The sequence below is a fragment of the Microcaecilia unicolor genome, chromosome 11, assembly GCF_901765095.1.
Source record: "Microcaecilia unicolor chromosome 11, aMicUni1.1, whole genome shotgun sequence".
Classification (NCBI taxonomy): Eukaryota; Metazoa; Chordata; class Amphibia; order Gymnophiona; family Siphonopidae; genus Microcaecilia; species Microcaecilia unicolor.
In genome coordinates, this window is record NC_044041.1 from 194,099,594 (window position 1) to 194,120,903 (window position 21,310).

Sequence of the window (21,310 nt, forward strand, 5' to 3'; positions counted from 1 at the left end):
TTACAATCAGATTAATACAGAAAGACACAACGTGCTGACGTCTTTTCTATGAATTTTGGAGCTGATCTTTGAAAGCAGGTTATGAAGGGGAAGACATATGGTGTTATTATTATTATTACCTCTTTACAACTGAATAAAATTAAACATTGGGAGATTAAAAAAGTAACTTGTCCAAGTTTACTTAAGAGAGTGGTCTTCAACTTTAATCCATGCCTTTCTTGTACTCTATAATATATCTGGAGTGATAACAATTGCAAAAGATTATTGATAACTGTAAAATACAGATGGCTTATTTATTACTTAATATACAAAGTGGTGTAGAAACTCATAAAATACGCTTAGAATGGCTGAAATGAGCAGAAAAGGAATGCCACAATTTAGAAGGACAGAAAAGGCATCCAAAACCCAAAGGAAGAAACCCCCAGATATTAGTCCCAGAAGCACAGATGCCCCCAAATTCTATAATTGGTCAGGCAGTAATAGAATAATAGTTTTGAAAGCTTTATTCTGTTGTTTATTTATTAGGATTTATTTACCACCTTTTTGAAGGAATTCTCTCAAGGCGGTGTACAGTAAGAATAAATCAAACATGAGCAATAGACAATTACAGCAGTAAAAATATTCAAATAACAAGCCTATCCAAAGGACTCAACTTAACTCAAGAACTTAATCCACACCACTAACACTACCAATACCTCGATACACCCCTCCCTCCTGCCCTACTCCACACGACCAGTTTCTCATACATCTGCACGCAGCTATGGAACGCACTACCGAAGGCCATAAAAATAACGCAAGACCTAACTCTCTTCCGAAGGCTACTGAAAACAGATCTGTTCAAGAAGGCATACCATCAACATCCATCTTAAATACCAAATAATAAGACTTTTACACGACCTAGACATAATTGAAATCTTATCACTTGACTGATCAACCTCCTTACCACTAATGAATAAGCATAACCACTTCAATCTCTATGTTGAATATGGTCTCTCCATAGTCGAAGACCTAAAGAATGATACAACCCAATTTCGTACTCAGGAACGTTCGTGTATTACTATAATTTATTCTTCCTTAACATATATATGCACATGATATATATCTATACCATGATCTGTTCACGTGTGTTATGTTACATGTATGTTACCATGTATGTATGCAACTTAACACATTACCATTTGTAATTCTGTTAGCTGGAAATGGCAACCGCCATTACGGCAAATGTAAGCCACATTGAGCCTGCAAATTGTTGGGAAAATGTGGGATACAAATGCTACAAATAAATAAATAAATAAATAAATAAATAAATAAATCTCTGTGACACTTTGTACCAAACATTGTAAGCCGCACTGAACCTGCTATCGAGCAGGAAAGAGCGGGGTATAAAAGCTACAAATAAAGAAAGAAAGAAAGAAAGAAAGAAAGTATGGCATAGTATAGTACTTGCAATGTCAACACAATACGTAATAGAACATTTTAATAGACAGCGTAGGGTATAAGCAAAGCATACTTGATATACCATCCTTCTAATACAAGTCAGAGTGGTCAGAAGAGAGTCAGCTATCCATGTAGTCCCCCCCCCCCTTTACAAAGTCACGCTAGCGGCTGCCGGTGCAGTAATGCGGACACAACCCATTCAAAGTGAACGGGCTGTGTTGGCATTACTGTACGGCTTTGTAAATGGGAGGGTAATTTTCTAATTAGTGCTAAATTGTCACTTAGTTGGTGATAAATCACGTTCAAGGTTTGCACCCTGATTCATAAAGTTATTTATGGAGATGCCCCGGTCTACACGTTAGACCTTATTGACTTACCACCCAGGAACACAGAAAGATCTTCACGCACATTCCTAAATCTTCACTTCCCTAGCTGCAAAGGACTAAAATAGAAATTAACACATTCATCCTGTTTTTTCTTATATAGGAACGCAGCTTTGGAATGCATTACCACATGATGTGAAAAAAATAAGCAACCTAATCGACTTTCGGAAATCGCTGAAGGCCTATCTCTTCAATAGAACATATCACAACGACCCTTCCCTTGAACTTTAGTAAATTACTGTTTTAATTGTTATTTCATTCTTGATTTCGTTATACCCAATGCTTTATCTCACTATGTTACTCATACTCTTGTGTAATTATTAATTGTATCTTTACTCAGCTATGGCAATAGCCAGGGCGGAATATTGTAAGCCACATTGAGCCTGCAAATAGGTGGGAAAATGTAGGATACAAATGCAACAAATAAAGAAATAAACAATTGGCATTAACAAGCACTAATTTGTAGTTATGTATGTAACTGACGCACGCCCTTAGTCTAGAAACGGAGCACCTCATTTCTATAGCTCTCCAATCCAAAGGGGGTGTGGGCAGGTCAGGGGCGTGCCAAGCAATTGGGCATGATGTTATAGGGTATTATGATTTATGTGCCTAACACCAGCCTTTGAGATGGCATAAGAGCTTGCTAGAAGGAAGTCCTAACTGGAAACAGCAGCACTAATCTAGTCTTGAATTAAATAGTGCATACATTATACTTCAAAAAACTTCCTTCTGAACAGGTCCTCAGGCAGGAGAAAACTGTTCGTCACAATTTCCACTTAATAAGAGAAGATTTGTTGTCTTTCCCTATTGCATGCTCCATCGCCTTTCCCTTAAAAATCTTTATAATTTTGAAAATAATATGTTAGGCTTAATTTTCAGCAAATTCCATTGCACCACACTATTAATGGGACTATTTAAATCACGGCTTCCCACCCCGACCCCACAGCTAGTTGTGGTTTCATGATATCAGCAGTGCGGCCACACAGGCTTCTGTTTCTGTGAGTCTGACGTCCTGCAGGACTTCAGACTCACAGAAACAGAAGCCTGCGCAGCCGCATTGCTGATCTGCAAGGGCAGGCTTCTACATGGAATGTTGCTAGTGGAATAGCAACATTAACATTCCATGTAGAATCTGAAATAGTAGCAACATTCCATGTAGAATCTCAAATAGGGAAAGGGAAATAGGACTTGATATACTGCCTTTCTGTGTTTTTTTGCAACTACATTAAAAGTGGTTTACGTGGAGGGGCATAATTGAATGAAAACGTCTATCTCCATGGGCGTTTATCTCCGCGAACGGGTCCGTGAAGGGGCGGACCGAACCGTATTTTCGAAAAAAAATAGACGTCCATGTTTTATTCAACAATTTGTGAGCTGGGCGTTTTTGTTTTTCAGTGATAATGGAAAATGAAAGCGCCCAGCTCAAAAACGAATAAATCCAAGGCATTTGTTCGTGGGAGGGGCCAGGATTCGTAGTGCACTGGTCCCCCTCACATGCCAGGACACCAACCGGGCACCCTAGGGGGCACTTTTACAAAAACAAAAAAAAAAGGTAAAAGAGCTCCCAGGTGCATAGCACCCTTCCCTTGTGTGTTGAGCCCCCCAAATCCCCCTCAAAACCCACTGCCCACAAGTCTATACCATTACTATAGCCCTAAGGGGTGAAGGGGGGCACCTACATGTGGGTACAGTGGGTTTGGGGGGGTTGGACGACTAAGCATTAAGCAGCACAATTGTAACAGGTAGGGGGGGATGGGCTGGGTCCACCTGCCTGAAGTCCACTGCACCCCCTAACAACTGCTCCAGGGACCTGCATACTGCTGCCAGGGAGGTGGGTATGACATTTGAGGGTGAAAATAAAAAGTTGTGAAACATCATTTTTTGTGGTGGGAGGGGGTTAGTGACCACTGGGGGAGTCAGGGGAGGTCATCCCCGATTCCCTCTGGGGGTAATCTGGTCATTTAGGGCACTTTTTGGGGCCTTATTCGTGGAAAAAACAGGGTCCAGGAAAAGTGCCCTAAATTCTAGCTACAAACGCATACTTTTTTTCCATTATCGGCGAAAGGCGTCCATCTCTCCTCGGCTGATAACCACACCCCAGTTCCACCTTCGCCACACCTCCAACACGCCCCCGTCAACTTTGTAAGCTTCCGCGATGGAGTGCAGTTGAAAACGTCCAAAATCGGCTTTCCATTATACCGATTTATTCGTTTTTGTGAGATAAACGTCTATCTCCCGATTTGGGTCGAAATCTAGGCGTTTTTCTCTTTCAATTATAAGGTGGATAGTATATACAGGTACTTATTTGTACCTGGGGCAATGGAGGGTTAAGTGACTTGCCTAGAGTCACAAGGAGCCGCAGTGGGAATCAAACCCAGTTCCCTAGTGCAGCAGACTTTGATCCTGGGGGACTGGGTTTAATTCCTACTCTGGGCAAATTATTTAACCCTCCATCACCCCAGGTACAAATAAGTACCTGTATATACCACATAAATCACTTTGAATGTAGTTGCAAACAAACAAACAAAAAAACACAGAAGGGCAGTATAATAAATCTCATTCCCTTTCATTGCTTTCTTACCTATCCACACTAAATTTTCAGGACGTCAGGAGGTCCAAGAGGATACTAACACATGTATTTTTTTTCTTCAGATATCCATGCACATGCGTTCCAAAAGTAGACTTCATTAGTCTTTCATAGAGCTTCCTGAGTTTTTTAATTTTATTTTTTTGGTGTGCTGACACAGTGTGTCATTTTATCATCTGAATGAAACTATAGCTGACATTTGTCTTGGAGCAACCTGGGGGTAGGGAAGCCAAGGTGTCTTTAAGGTCTGTTCTATATTTTGGACTTTGATGTACTCACTCACTACTATAACTTTAGTTAGCTGTTGTTGAGTTGCTCACTGGATTCTTCTGGGGCTTGATGGATTTGGTCTAGGGTAGTACTGGGTGGCTTTGATGTGAAATCTCACATTTCCCTACAGGGTGGGCCTGGAGGCTGAACTCATGACTCAGTCTGGGAGTCACACAAACATTTTGCTGAACAGCACCTGCACGATAAAGAAAAACAGGGAATATTTCCCAAACAGCAGACTGGATTTTATTCAATGTAATTTCAAAATCTGGCCATTTGTTTATAAAACACAGTTTATACTGATTATTAGTTTCCAAGTATACTGAACCTAATTATATACTTGTTCTAATAATTTCTCACATCCTTGCATTCTCTCAGAGAGACCTTATCGACTCATATTTTCTCTGCTTTTTTAAATCTTTTTTTACTCTTTTCTTTCTTACCTGGTAAATGGGTTCAAGTTCCTCTGTGCCTCCTTGTGACCATGGGCAAGTCACTTAACCCTCCTTTGCCTCAAGGTTGTGAGTCCACTAGGGACACAATACCTGTATATAATATATAAACCTCTTTGGTTGTAAGACAGAAAGGTGGTATATGAAATGATTCAGATCAATGACCCTTTACCCTATTATCAGATTGAACGGGTGACTTATGCTCCCACTTTTAACATAGTCAAACATCTTTGTCAATTAAAACTCTGGTTCTCTGAATCCTGATCGTCTCGATTTAGCCATTAACAGGGGATGTAAGACTATTCACCCCTCCGTGCTAAACTAAGTGAACATATACACATAAGATATATCAAGAATAAACAAACTAGCTTTGCTTTATTGGCAAACACAACATTTTTTACTCGAGCAGTGAGTAAGAATAAAAACGTAACCAACCAACCGGCAGACAGCCTCCATTCACAGCAAGGAGTAGATGTGAAGCATCTGTTTACGCTTTCCAAAAATACTAGGACAAGGGGGCTTGCGATGAAGCTACAATGTAGTAAATTTAAAACGAATCGCAGAAAAATTTTCTTCACTCAACGTGTAATTAAACTCTGGAATTCGTTGCCAGAGAATGTGGTAAATGCGGTTAGCTTAGTGGGGTTTAAAAAAGGTTTGGACGGCTTCTTAAAGGAAAAGTCCATAGACCATTATTAAATGGACTTGGGGAAAATCCACTATTTCTGGGGTAAGCAGTATAAAATGTTTTGAACTTTTTTGGGATCTTGCCAGGTATTGACCTGGATTGGCCACTGTTGGAAACAGGATGCTGGGCTTGATGGACCTTTAGTCTTTCCCAGTATGGCAATACTTATGTACTTATGAGTCTGAAGTAAATTTTAACAAAAACTTGTGAAAAAACACCCCTTACCCTGACATACCAGCTAGAGCAAGGCCAGACCTGGACCTCCAGGCCTGAGCTTGTGAGCATAGACCTAACATTGACGGCCTGATGAATGTTAAGGCCTGGATCCTCAGAAGCTTAGCGGAGATTGGGTGGCAGCACTGGTGGTTGGAAGGCAGGACTAGTGGTTGGGAGACGGGGCTAGTACTGGGCAGACTTCTACGGTCTGTGCCCTGAAAATGGTAGATACAAATCAAGGTCAGGTATACATATAAAGTAGCGCATATGAGTTTATCTTGCTGGGCAGATTGGATGGACCGTACAGGTCTTTTTCTGCCATCACCTACTATGTTACTATATGCTGAAAGGACCTCCTCTGAAGGTGCTCCTAGCTCAGGTACCTTCCCTCTAAACTGTGACAATACACAAAAGCAGTAAGTAATGAAATTAGGGTGGGTATTCAAGACACCTCCGAGGAGCAGGAAGAATTCTGCTTCCTGGAGACACCACCTTACAAATTCCCCTCCCAGTGAGAGAAAGGGAAGCCCATGATTGGGTAAAGCTTCCTGCGGCAGGCCAGTTAAAAAAGTTCTGCCCAATCCCTGAGAGCTTGGCCAAGGCTGCCAGTGACTTTGAGAGCCTCTGCCACTTTGGCCAAAGCCAATAAACGTTTTTGGCTTTTAGACACCCATAAACTGGGTGAGCAAGGCTCCTCCCGACGTCCGCCATACACGCCCAGGCCAGTGTCGGGTGAAGCTCCTCCCCCTGTTAAAATCAGGCTTTGGACCAGCCATTCATCCTCAGAGTTTCTCTTATATGACTTTATCTGTGTGTTTTCAGTAGACTGTAAGCTCTACAAAGCAGGGACCGCTATCACTACTACCACACAACATTCCTGTAGAGCTACAGTGTATACATGGTGCTGTTTAGAAGAGACAGAGAAAATATATAGAAAGGTCGACCTGGTGTTGCTGTACTTCCAGGCATGGTGCGCTAAAAAAAAGAGAAAAAAGTATGGAGAAACGATAGTCCCTGTTCCCTGGAATCTACAATCTAGTGTAGAAACTCTCTCTTTATAACATAGTAACATAGTAGATGATGGCAGAAAAAGACCTGCACGGTCCATCCAGTCTGCCCAACAAGACAACTCATATGTGCTACTTTTTGTGTATACCCTACTTTGATTTGTACCTGTCCTCTTCAGGGCACAGACCGTGTAAGTCTGCCCAGCACTATCCCTGCCTCCCACCACCGGCTCTGGCACAGACTATATAAGTCTGCCCAGCATTATCCCCGCCTCCCAACCACCAGTCCCGCCTCCCACCACCGGCTCTGGCACAGACTGTATAAGTCTGCCCCGCACTATCCCCGCCTCCCAACCACCAGCCCCGCCTCCCACCACCGGCTCTGGCAAAGACTGTATAAGTCTGCCCAGCACTATCCCCACCTCCCAACCACCAGTCCCGCCTCTCACCACCAGCTCTGGCACAGACCATATAAGTCTGCCCAGCACTATCCCTTCCTCCCACCACCGGCTCTGGCACAAACCGTAGAAGTCTGGCCAGCACTATCCCCACCTCCAAACCACCAGCCGCCTCCCACCACCAGCTCTGGCACAGACCATATAAGTCTGCCCAGCAAATTAACATAAATACATCCAGAATCTGAGTAAACATAGCTTCAATTGTCAGAGCATGCATGAGTACAAAAGGATATAAGTCGTCATCAAACTTTTAACGTTTCCCCCCCCCCCCCACTTCCCGCCCATTAACTATATATCTATTCCTAATATTACATTCAGGCAAACAAACATGATATATGAAAGTGTCCCAGTTCCGCTTACTAGACAATGATACACCTTAACTCCTCTCTCACCTACCTCTCACCAATGTTTATTGATGAATCAACAAAGTAATACATTATTCAGCAATAGAGTTAACAATGATATAAAAGTGTCATATACTCAGGAAGAGAGCACAATATAATATATGTCTTCATCAAATTGACCCTTTCCCCAACTCCCTCTGAACAATCGGAAGCGACCAGGTGAGGGTCTCCAAAACAGTATGAAACTCTCAGTTTTATATGTGTCTGTACAGCCAGAGGCATAGCCAGGTGGGGTGCAAGGGGAGCAGTCGCTCCCCCAAATGGATTTTGAATGCAATGGCCTTGCACTGGCAAAACCTCACTACGCTTCTGTGTACAGCGCTGTTTCTGTCTTGTAACGCTATCGAAATAATCAATAGCAGTAGTAGATTATTGCTTGTGAATGACTCCAGGCCTGTAGGGGGAGGCTGAGCCAGTCCTGGTTTTCTGTCCATTGCATCCTGGGACTTGTAGTTTATGTCCTTTCAGAAATTAGAAAAGTGCATGCATGCACTGAGAGGAAAACCAAGACTGGCTCAGCCTCTTGCTCTTGACATGGGGATTGTTTGCTACCCCTGGTTGTGATTGTGAAGCAGTTTTTGGGATACAGTTTGCAAGAAGAGCATTAAATAAAGACAAATTCCTTTCATTCCAGTAAACTGGAATTGGGGGTTGAATTAGGACAAATTTGAAACCTGTGAGCAAGACTTCAACCCTCTCAGCAGATGTACAGTAAAATGCTTGTGTGGAGGAGGAGGAGGAGGAGGTGGTCCCTTCCCCAACCCTAACATAATCTAATCTAATCCAAACATTTGTTGATTGCTCATCCCCAGAATGTGTCCAGAGTGGTATACAAAAGATTAACCAGGTGTAATCTGGGAATTACAAAATATAAACAAAACTGAAAACAAACAAACCGTACAGGATCACATATAACACCTCATGTGCAACTTTCTTTAAATTAGTCACCTACTTTCTAACTCCTCTTACTCTCTCTTACCTCTCTCTATGTTCCGTCTTTGCTTATACCCTTCACTGTCAATTAAAATGTTCTATTACGTATTGTGTTAACGTAACAAGTAGTCTACCATGCCATACTTTGTATTGTTAGTTGAATATTTTTACTGCTGTAATTGCCTATTGCTAATGTTTGATCTATTCTTACTGTACACCGCCTTGAGTGAATTCCTTCAAAAAGGTGGTAAATTAAATACATCCTAATAATAATAATAATGATAAATTAAATAACACTCCCATCCATTTAATATCTGCAAAATAGAGACGGCAGTTGCAGCTGGTAATATCCACCTGGGAACTAAGTTATTGCAAGTTACATATAGTGGATGACAGAAGATAAAGACCTGTACAGTCCATCCAGTCTGTCCAACAAGATAAACTCATAGCATAAGGGAGAGGGAAATGGGACTTGATATACTGCCTTTCTGAGGTTTTTGCAACTACATTCAAAGTGGTTTGTTTATTTATTTATTTGTAGCATTTGTATCCCACATTTTCCCACCAATTTGCAGGCTCAATGTGGCTTACATTCACCGTAATGGCGATTGCCATTTCCAGTTAACAGAATTACAAATGGTATTGCATTAAGGTGCGTACGTACATTGTGAAGAAAAATACATTATGGTATTACATATAAGTTGGACTGTAACGTATGTTAGGTCATCAATTATAGAGAGATCGTTTTCGACATAAGGATTAAGGTAGTGTTTGTTCATTAATAGCAATAAGGTTAGTCAGTTTGGTGATAGGAGATCGGTTCTATCTAGTTCATGATCAGTCTTATTATTTATTAATAAGGATGGTTGTTCCTTGAACAGGTTAGTTTTCAGTAGCCTTCGGAAGATGGCTAGGTACTGTTTACATATATTCAGGTACTTATTTTGTACCAGGGGCAATGGAGGGTTAAGTGACTTGCCCAAGGTCACAAGGAGCTGCAGTTGGAATCGAACTCAGTTACCCAGGATCAAAGTCCACTGCACTAACCACTAGGCTAATTCTTGATCTTGCTTTGACCTTGCCATTTTCAGGGCACAGATGTAGAAGTTTGCCCTGCACTGGCCTTGTTCTCCAACTTCTGAAGTTGTCAAAGTTTTAGGCACAATTTCAATACATGATTCTTCCTTGTGTATAAATAAAATCCCTTTTGGGGGAAAAAAAAGGAGACAGAAGACCTGGAATAAGAGCTACAGAAGAAAGACCTGAATCAGGAAAAGGACATAGTGCTAGATTGGAGAGAAAAAGGTGCTTCTCCTGTGTTAAAATCCTGCCATTTCCTCCTTTCTCATGACTGAACATTATTATTATTATTCTGTCCTCTCTCTCCCAACTCCTTCCTTCCTCTTCTCCCAGGCATCATCACATCACCCTCCTCCCCCTCTGTCCCTAGATGTGAATTAGCTGCAGACAGGTCTGTCACTTTCTAAGCACTTCCCCCACCCCCCACAGGAAACCCAGACTTCCCTGCCTAATCATCCTGCACCTTCAGTGGCATGACAAGACCTGACTACAGATGAAAGGGCCCCAGGACAAACAGCCAACGGTTTGGTGCCCTGCAAGACAATGGCTAGGCTCATTCACATGCTGACAAGAGACTGGGGACCTTGGGGCTGAAGAGGAGAGGTGGAGTTCTATCCAACAGACTGGAGAACACCAGGATAACCAGGGGGGGGGGGGGGGAGAACTGATGAATCTCACACACCCTTCACACTCTGGTCTAATGTTCTGACAGGGAATCCCTCCAGCATCACATTTCTTGAAAAGCAACTCCCTGCTGCATATCCCGGGAGGGCCCAGTCTTATTTCCTAATGTTTGGCATCAAAGGGAAGATTCCCTCACAAGGGTTCCTCCTCCCCATATCATCTCCCCAACCTCATAGACAATATCAGTTACAGATTATTGCCCACTCGATAAAGCGCTATTACGTATCATCACTGACATAAAATCAAACATAAACAACATACTAAAAATATATAAATTTGTGCAAACTCAAAAAAATAAAAATAAAAAAAACAACCACTGTTTAAATGAATAATTTTGTGCTCAGTTTTTTTTGGTGTGTTACTGTAACCCAAAGAATTGAGAAACATATACACACATTGCTCAAATCATTGCACACCCTGCCTCCAGCCAAATATTGTCATTTAGTAGCAAACCTTTCAAACACTATATGAACAAATGTTAGAACTACTTAGCTTAGATTGGGTGTGGACCGAACTACTGGTCTTCACTCAATTCCCAGTATTCACATATTGGGAATTGAGTGAAGACCAGTAGTTCCGTCCACACCCAATCTAAGCTAAGTAGTTCTAACATTTGTTCATATAGTGTTTGAAAGGTTTGCTACTAAATGGCTGGAGGCAGGGTGTGTTTTGTTTATTTTTTATTTTTTTTAGTTTGCACAAATTTATATATTTTTACTAAGTTGTTTTGAATTATGGTTTCTGGATATATTCATCAATTGTGATAATTGAAACCGATCTACTTTGGATACCTAGTACTTGGAATATAAAATCAAAGTAGACAGATATAAGAGATAGAGGAAAAATCAGGGATACAGAGAGGACAGAGGACAATTAGAAATAATTCATAGCAAAAATTAAAAGTAGGGCTGAAACGTTGAATTCCAGGCTAAAACTACATTGCCGCTTATCGCTCCAGAATCCAAGTTGAAGACCAGCCGAAACCAGGACTTTTTCAATGTGTTTTGGAATATTGGATAGCTTAATTCTGTTTGTATGTAGGGGGGGAGTACATGATTCCAAAGTGTGGGGCCTATGACATTGAAGATGGGGGTCACAGAAGTCCAGAAACTGGATCCAGTACAAGAAGAAATGCAGAGGTAAGGGAGTAGCGTGATCAACAGGACACTTCCAAAAACACAAGGGAGATGAGAAGTAAAAACAGTTCTTTAATAGCAGATAAGACTCAACACGGCACTGTGTTCAGCGAACAACGTCTACCTCAGGAGTCTACAAGTTAAAATAAGATACATAAATATAGGTCCATGGAAATGTATAAATGTATAAAATCATAAATACATAAAATCATAAATAGTATATGACTATGTAAACATAAAGCTTAAAATGTACATATAACAATAAAAACATATATTTATATATTACATTTGTACCCCGCACTTTCCCACACATAGCAGGTTCAATGCGGTTTACATAGTAAATAGAATGACAAGTTTTGAATGAGAATATTACAAATTGTAGTAAACATAGAATAGTGGGGTTTTAAGGATATGTAAATTGAACATGGAGAGGTAAACAAGGATGTGCAAAAGGAAAGGAGATAGTGAGAGGTAAGGTGTAGGAAGAATGGGGAAAATAAGATTAGGGGAGCATAAGGAGATTGGGAGACATGGTCTAAGGTATAATAATCATCAGGACAGGAATCATCTGGGTGGGCTTAAAGAGTTAAGTTGGGTCATTAGGATAAACTTTCTTGAAGAGATGGGTCTTCAACATTTTTCTGAAGGGCAACTGGTCCTTGATTATTCAGATGGATCTTGGTAGAGGGGGGTCCAGAGCCCAAGGTGAAGGGGTACATTTAACCCCCCCCCCCCGGCACCGCCGACCCCCTCTGTCATTTTTGACCCCCTGCCACTGCTACCGCCGCCGCTGCCACCACCACCACCACTTTGACTCCCCCCCAGCGTCAACCCTTTCAACCCCCCTTCCCGCCACCGCCAACCCACCGTCACCATTAGGTACCTTTGCTGGCAGGGGTCCCCAACCCCCGCCATCCGAAGTCCTCTTCTCCGGCGCGGCTGTGTTGCTGATCTGCAAGCAAGGCTTCTGTTTCTGTGAGTCTGACGTCCTGCATGTACAACGTACAACGTGCAGGACATCAGACTCAAAAAACAGAAGCCTTGCTTTTAGATCAGCAACGCAGCCACGCCGGAGAAGAGAACTTTGGCTGGCGGGGGTTGGGGACCCCCGCCAGCAAAGGTACCCGACTATGGCAGGAGGGGGGGTCGAGAGGGTTGGCAGCGGGGGTCCAGAGCCAAATCTATGGGGGCCCATGCCCCCGTGGCCCCATGTAGCTATGCCCCTGTGCGCGTCCAAATGCCGATTACCGCCTGCGTGCCAGAAAATAAAAATATTTTTTTTGATGCGTGTATCTGATGTGCCTCAAAAATGAACTTACCGCCCAGGCCACGCGGCGGCCAGGTGATAACTCAGAATTGGTGCGCATTGGGTGCATGTAGGCGCTTACGCGGCTCAGTAAAAGAACTCCTAAGCAGTTATCTTATGTGATCAAGGGCTGAATATTGGCCCTTAACCACATAAGTGTCAACTCCGCCCCTGGAATGCACACAAGTTAGCCGGCTTCAGCATAGTGCGAACCGTGAATTCTCAGCAGCGTTAACCGTTTAAGTGCCGCTGAATATGGGTATTTAGCCACAGACAAACAATTTAAGTGGGGCAGCTTTAATCGTTTTGACTATTGCCCGGTAAGTTAACTTAAGTGGCAAAACAAAAAAAGCAGAAGAAATACAAAGGAATGTCCAGAGTAAATTTAATCGACCAACAATGCCCAACACAGGCCGCGTTTCGTCCACTGATGAGATGTGTCGGGGCAAAAAGTGTTGAAAACTGGACACCTCTCAACATACAGTGGGGGAAATAAGTATTTGATCCCTTGCTGATTTTGTAAGTTTGCCCACTGACAAAGACATGAGCAGCCCATAATTGAAGGGTAGGTTAATGGTAACAGTGAGAGATAGCACATCACAAATTAAATCCGGAAAATCACATTGTGGAAAGTATATGAATTTATTTGCATTCTGCAGAGGGAAATAAGTATTTAATCCCTCTGGCAAACAAGACCTAATACTTGGTGGCAAAACCCTTGTTGGCAAGCACAGCGGTCAGACGTCTTCTGTAGTTGATGATGAGGTTTGCACACACGTCAGGAGGAATTTTGGTCCACTCCTCTTTGCAGATCATCTCTAAATCATTAAGAGTTCTGGGCTGTCGCTTGGCAACTCGCAGCTTCAGCTCCCTCCATAAGTTTTCAATGGGATTAAGGTCTGGTGACTGGCTAGGCCACTCCATGACCCTAATGTGCTTCTTCCTGAGCCACTCCTTTGTTGCCTTGGCTGTATGTTTTGGGTCATTGTCGTGCTGGAAGACCCAGCCACGACCCATTTTTAAGGCCCTGGCGGAGGGAAGGAGGTTGTCACTCAGAATTGTACGGTACATGGCCCCATCCATTCTCCCATTGATGCGGTGAAGTAGTCCTGTGCCCTTAGCAGAGAAACACCCCCAAAACATAACATTTCCACCTCCATGCTTGACAGTGGGGACGGTGTTCTTTGGGTCATAGGCAGCATTTCTCTTCCTCCAAACACGGCGAGTTGAGTTCATGCCAAAGAGCTCAATTTTTGTCTCATCTGACCACAGCACCTTCTCCCAATCACTCTCGGCATCATCCAGGTGTTCACTGGCAAACTTCAGACGGGCCGTCACATGTGCCTTCCGGAGCAGGGGGACCTTGCGGGCACTGCAGGATTGCAATCCGTTATGTCGTAATGTGTTACCAATGGTTTTCGTGGTGACAGTGGTCCCAGCTGCCTTGAGATCATTGACAAGTTCCCCCCTTGTAGTTGTAGGCTGATTTCTAACCTTCCTCATGATCAAGGATACCCCACGAGGTGAGATTTTGCGTGGAGCCCCAGATCTTTGTCGATTGACAGTCATTTTGTACTTCTTCCATTTTCTTACTATGGCACCAACAGTTGTCTCCTTCTCGCCCAGCGTCTTACTGATGGTTTTGTAGCCCATTCCAGCCTTGTGCAGGTGTATGATCTTGTCCCTGACATCCTTAGACAGCTCCTTGCTCTTGGCCATTTTGTAGAGGTTAGAGTCTGACTGATTCACTGAGTCTGTGGACAGGTGTCTTTCATACAGGTGACCATTGCCGACAGCTGTCTGTCATGCAGGTAACGAGTTGATTTGGAGCATCTACCTGGTCTGTAGGGGCCAGATCTCTTACTGGTTGGTGGGGGATCAAATACTTATTTCCCTCTGCAGAATGCAAATAAATTCATATACTTTCCACAATGTGATTTTCCGGATTTAATTTGTGATGTGCTATCTCTCACTGTTACCAATAACCTACCCTTCAATTATGGGCTGCTCATGTCTTTGTCAGTGGGCAAACTTACAAAATCAGCAAGGGATCAAATACTTATTTCCCCCACTGTATATATTCACATAGTATGACCATAAACATACAACGTATAAACTTGAAAACAGAATGCTTCTCAACATATGGCTGCAATCATATCACGGAGAAAACTATACTACGGCATCGTTAGTCCGACAGCGTTTCAGCTTGTGTTTCTTCTGCTTTTTTGTTTTGCCATCTTGGATTTTGGCAGAGCGACTGCCCTGTTGCTTCACATAGGCAGGCAGCTCACATGTCCAGGCTCACACCGCACTCATTTCTTCCGGACAGCATAAGAAGGAATTTTGTTCAGATCTGAGCAAAAGGTAACAGCTTTATCGATTACAGGCAATAAACACTTTGTTCAGGTGAGGGTGATCAAGGCCACAGCTTATTATCGAACATCAACACTTCTGGGGAGCACCCAATCCCTGTCCCTTTGCCCCACCATCAGCCAGCTGGGACATTTAATCCACTCTGGATACGTAAACAACCCGCCATCCAAATGTCTAGGTAAGTCGTACTTTGGTGATGCCTCTTTTGACTATGTGGTTCAGTCCACGGCCGCTTTACTCTGCAGCTGGGTGTTACAAGTCCGCTGAACATCCGTTGCCTATTTGCATTGCTCTGCGAACATTGCGCTCCACTTTATTGCAGGGGCGTAGCCAGACACCCAAATTTGGGTGGGCCTGGGCCCAAGATGGGTGGGCAAAACTCCACCTTGTCCGACAAGTGATTTCTCTCCCTCTCTTGCCTACATCCATATGGTCTCTCAAACATCCGCCCTTCCCTGAATACCTTTTAAATAGCACATTTTCACCAACAGCAAGCACAGAAGGCAAAAGTAGAGACTAATAGACGATTCACCACTGGAGACGTGAGTCCAACAGTCTTTATTATATCAGATCTCTGATATAATAAAGACTGTTGGACTCACGTCTCCAGTGGTGAATCGTCTATTAGTCTCTACTTTTGCCTTCTGTGATTCGTCACCGTAGAGAACTTTTCCTGTTCTATATTTTGGATTTTGGCACCAACAGCAAGCAGCAACTAATACACACTGCTCATGCTTGCCCCACAGCCTTTCCTCTGATGCAACTTCCTGTTTCCGCATAGGCGGGAATACATCAGAGGGGCCGGTGCGAACAGTATGTATCAGTCGCTGCTTGCTGCAGGCAAAGATCTGCTATTTAAAAGTTATGCAAGAGGGACAGTTGGGAATTTTTGGCTGGTGGGGCTTGGGAATCCCTGCCAGCCACATTATAGATGTGTTGCTACTGGGTGGGCCTGAACGCAAAGTGGATGGGCCTGGGCCCACCCTTGGCTACGCCACTGCTTTATTGGCTCAGGTACTCCCATTCCCGCTGGCTGTGACAGAAAACCACGTATACACAAATTCAACAGATGAATAACCATAACTAGATAAACAACAGTGCATTGACTGGCTGCTAGAGATAAGTCACCCCATAGTCATGTACAATGTAAAACGAGAACGCCAACTAACAGTGTTTCTGAAGATTAGCAGAGATGGGTCAACAGCCAAGCCAAGATCTTTCCCGTCCCTCTGACCAAACAACAGGGAGGGGAAAAACCCACGCATTGGCAACAAGGGAAGCTAAAGCCTGGTGCGTTCGAATTCTGTGGGCCTCTGCCTCAGCCCTGCCCCTCACCCCGCGGCCTACCAATTACTTGGCCCAGCGCCCCCCGGGTCATCGGTGAGGCATGCCCATGTCACTGCTGATGAGAGGGTTCAAGTTGGCCACGGAGGGGAAAGGGGGACTATGGCGGTGATGCCCTTCCACGTGACCACCGCCACATTAACTTTTGACAGTTTGCTTTGTTGCGGCTGCCTTTCCCTTATAGAATAAAGCCTAAAGCACTTACGCAGATAACTGCAAATTACTGCCAATTAGCGGCAATTAATGTCACTTGAGGGCTATTATTGGAACTTAACATTGTTAGGCACACAATTTGCATTCTTCTATAACCTGTGCACCCAAATTTGAGACTAGCATGCAAGTCTGAGCGTGCAGCTTTATGGAATCCAGGGGTTAGTGTGTAGTAATGATATTACCTAAGTGCTAAGGGGTTAATTTATAACAGAGCACCTAGATTAATTGAGCAGGAATTTTCTAAAGACACACAGGGGCTCATTTTCAAAGCACTTAGACTCCCACTACTCCAACCAGAGTTACACCTAATCACACTGACCACCCTTCAACATCTTCTGTCCTTCTGTGACTGTTCTCTTGTGCTTGACTGCTTAAATATTTTAAATTTAAATGCTTTACTTTTTGTCTATTAGATTGTAAGCTCTTTGAGCAGGGACTGTCTTTCTTCTGTGTTTGTACAGCGCTGCGTACACTTTGTAGCGCTCTAGAAATGTTAAATAGTAGTAGTAAATAGTAGTACTAAGTTTCACAGGTTACTATGGGGCTCGTTTCAATAGAGAAAAACGTCCAAAGAGTGTCATAAAGCACCATTTAGATGTTTTTCTTCTCAAAACGTCCAAATTGTTTTTTATGTTCAAAACCTAAATTTTTCTTCACCCAATGCATAATTAAACTCTGGAATTCGTTGCCGGAGAACGTGGTGAAGGCGGTTAGCTTAGCAGAGTTTTAAAAGGGGTTAGATGGTTTCCTAAAGGACAAGTCCATAAACCACTACTAAATGGACTAAATGGACTTGGGAAAAATCCACAATTCCAGGAATAACATGTATAGAATGTTTGTACGTTTGGGAAGCTTGCCAGGTGCCCTTGTCCTGGATTGGCCGCTGTCGTGGACAGGATGCTGGGCTCGATGGACCGTTGGTCTTTTCCCAGTGTGGCATTACTTACGTACTATTTTGCAGACATTTATGCAAATCATCTGCAGTGCATCCAGAGCACAAGGGGGGGTGTCAGGGGCAGTTTGAAGACAAGGAATTAGGGTATACCTAACACTTAGATGTCTTACAGCCATAACGGAAGAAAACAAAAATGTCCAGGACTAAAATTAAGACGTTTTGGACTACACCTGTTTTCAGAACGAATAGGGCACAAAAAGGTGACCTAAATGATCAGATGACCACTGGAGGGAATCAGGGGTGAACCCCAAACACCCCACCAGTGGTAACTGACCCCCCTCCCACCCTAAAAAAATGTGAATAAAAATATGACTTACCAGCCTCTGTGACAGCCTCAGATGTTAAATTCAGGTCTGTTAGGGCAACATGCAGGTCCCTGGAGTAGTGTAGTCGTCAGTGCAGTGCATTATGGAGTGTAGGACCCAGGCCCTTATCTCTCTCTACCTGTCACACTTGTGATGGAAACTGTAACCCCTCCCAAATTCACAAAACCCCACTTTACCCACTTATAGGTGCCCCCTTCACCCATAAGGGCTATTGTAGTGGTGTACAGTTGGGGACAGTGTGTTTTGGAGGGCTCAGGGGACAAGATAAGGGAGCAAAGGTGAGGTGTCCTAATTAGATTGTAAGCTCTGTCGAGCAGGGACTGTCTCTTCATGTTCAAGTGTACATCACTGCGTACGTCTAGTAGCGCTATAGAAATGATAAGTAGTAGTAGTCTTTGGGATTCCGGAATCTTGCTGCTCTTTGTCCTTATCCCTTATTTGTCTGTCCTAATTAGATTGTAAGCTCTGTCGAGCAGGGACTGTCTCTTCATGTTCAAGTGTACGTTGCTGCGTACGTCTAGTAGTGCTATAGAAATGATAAGTAGTAGTTGTAGCCTTGGGATTCCGGAATCTTGCTACTCTCTGGGATTCTGCACAGAATCTTCCTGCTCTTTGGGATTCCGGAATGTTGCTACTCTTTGGGATTCTGCACAGAATCTTGCTACACTTTGGGATTCCGGAATCTTGCTACTCTTTGTCCTTATCTCTTGTTTGTCCTGTTTGTCTGTCCTAATTAGATTGTAAGCTCTGTCGAGCAGGGACTGTCTCTTCATGTTCAAGTGTACAGCACTGCGTACGTCTAGTAGCGCTATAGAAATTATAAGTAGAAGTAGTAGTAGTCTTTGGGATTCCAGAATCTTGCTACTCTTTGGGATTCTGCACGGAATCTTGCTATTCTTTGGGATTCTAGAATCTTGCTACTCTTTGGGACTCCGAAATCTTGCCACTCTTTGGGATTCCGGAATCTTGCTACTCTTTGTCCTTATCTCTTATTTGTCCTGTCTGTCCAAATTAGATTGTAAGCTCTGTCGAGCAGGGACTGTCTCTTCATGTTCAAGTGTACAGCGCTGCGTACGTCTAGTAGCGCTTTCGAAATGATAAGTAGTAGTAGTAGTAGGTGTGTACCTAGGAGCATTTTCATGAAGTGCACAGAAGTGCTCTCCAGAGTGCCCCACTGCTCTCCTGGGATGTCTGGGGGACAAGTCTACAAAAAACGCTGGCTCCTCCTACATACCGATGGCATGAATCTCTCTGTTTTGCACCTATTTTTTTTTTTTTTTTTAAATGGACCACAAGTTTTCCTCAGAAATATTTCCTTAATTATTACTTCGAAAGGAGTGAAGCCTGTGAAAACTGGGGTTGCTTTAATCAGTGGGATTTGAATTAGAGACTTGAGTATATGTATCGTTAAATAACTTCTGGTTTTTAAAAGAAAAAGAATGTAATCAGATGTATTATTTCTAACTAAAATCTGGACAATAAGTATGTTCTCAATGAAATGAATTGACTATACACCATATTTGGTCTTGAAGAAGCCAACCAGATGATCAATCTGGAATAATGAATTAGACGAGTAATATCTGGGGATAATCAGGTTAAATGTCATGTTTTCTTTTTTCTGTTTACTGTTTAATTGATCTCCTTGTCTTATCTCACTCTCCCTATTTTTCTTCACTTTGTGGTCTAAGAAAGAGAAAGATTGTATATAATCCATTTATCTAGTTGAGATTGTTTTCCTCTAATATTGTATTAATGTACAGTCATCTCTGTATTACTCTTTGCAAGTGACCCTTGTAAAATGAAAAATTATAAATAAATGATTTTAAAAAATGGACCACAAAACATCCAAATCACAAAACCTTGTTCAAAACAATATTTTAAAAAAAAGAAGACATTTTTCTTTTCTGAAAATTACCTTCTTACCTAGTCATTCAGATTTTGGAAGTTTTGTGCAAAACGTCCAAAATCGGACTTAGACGTCATATTGAAAACGCCCCTCCACGTAATTTCGTAAGTCTAAGTGCTTTGAAAATATGCATGATTGACACCTATGTGATTTAATAAACTATTGGCGCAAGTCCAGCAGCGATAACGCCTAGACTGAAGGTGAGGATATTGCACCTGGTCAATAGCAGGGTATTTATTTATTTATTGCACTTGTATCCCACATTTTCCCACCTATTTGCAGGCTCAATGTGGCTTACAAAGATCTGTTACGGCATCGCCGTAACGGGGAAGAAATACAATTGGTGTTACAAAGTGATAAGAAGAAGATGTTAACACATACTTTATGCAGATATGGATGTACCTAATAAAATATGCACGTTAGATTGTGACTGCCCTTGCTTCACCCAAAATTCCACCCTGCACATGCTTACTGTAAAAGTCTGCACCGGCTTGCACAGCGAACCCTTTTAGGCATGATATAATTTTATAATATGCATATAGAAGGCATTTCAGATGTTAAAGCTGGGGTATCAAATTACCCTTTAATTGTAGGGGAAGATTCTGAGAATACCCTCAACAATTAACACAGATGTTTTGCAGTTACCATGCATTCATTTTGACGATTAACATGTGGTAAGTGCAAACTCTTAAAACACTTTAGTAACTAGGGCTCTTGTTATCTCACCCCATACAAACAAAATTGAGTGGATTAAGATAAGAAAAACAGAACATATATACAGAAATCTCAGTAGGGTAGAGGTGATCACTACAGGATAGAGCCCTGATGAGGAATGATGAAGGGAAACTCCTAAATCTCAGCTCTGCTGTGTGACTCAGGGCTAGTTCCTCTCAGTTTAATTAGTCAACATTAATTAGAGTACTGACTATTGTTTTTATGTCACCAGGTGACATTTTTTTAAATTGCTCCTTTAGGATCATGCATCCCCACCCCACCTGTCCAATCATGCATGTGCCCCTCACTTCCTCCCCGGGAGCTGACAGGTATGGGAGAGAATGGGGTAGTTTAGGGACAGGCCTCTCACTCCTTGCCTTTGATGTGTCCTAGCCAAAGGTGAGAGGAATGGAAATCTCATGGCTAAGATTAGGGGAA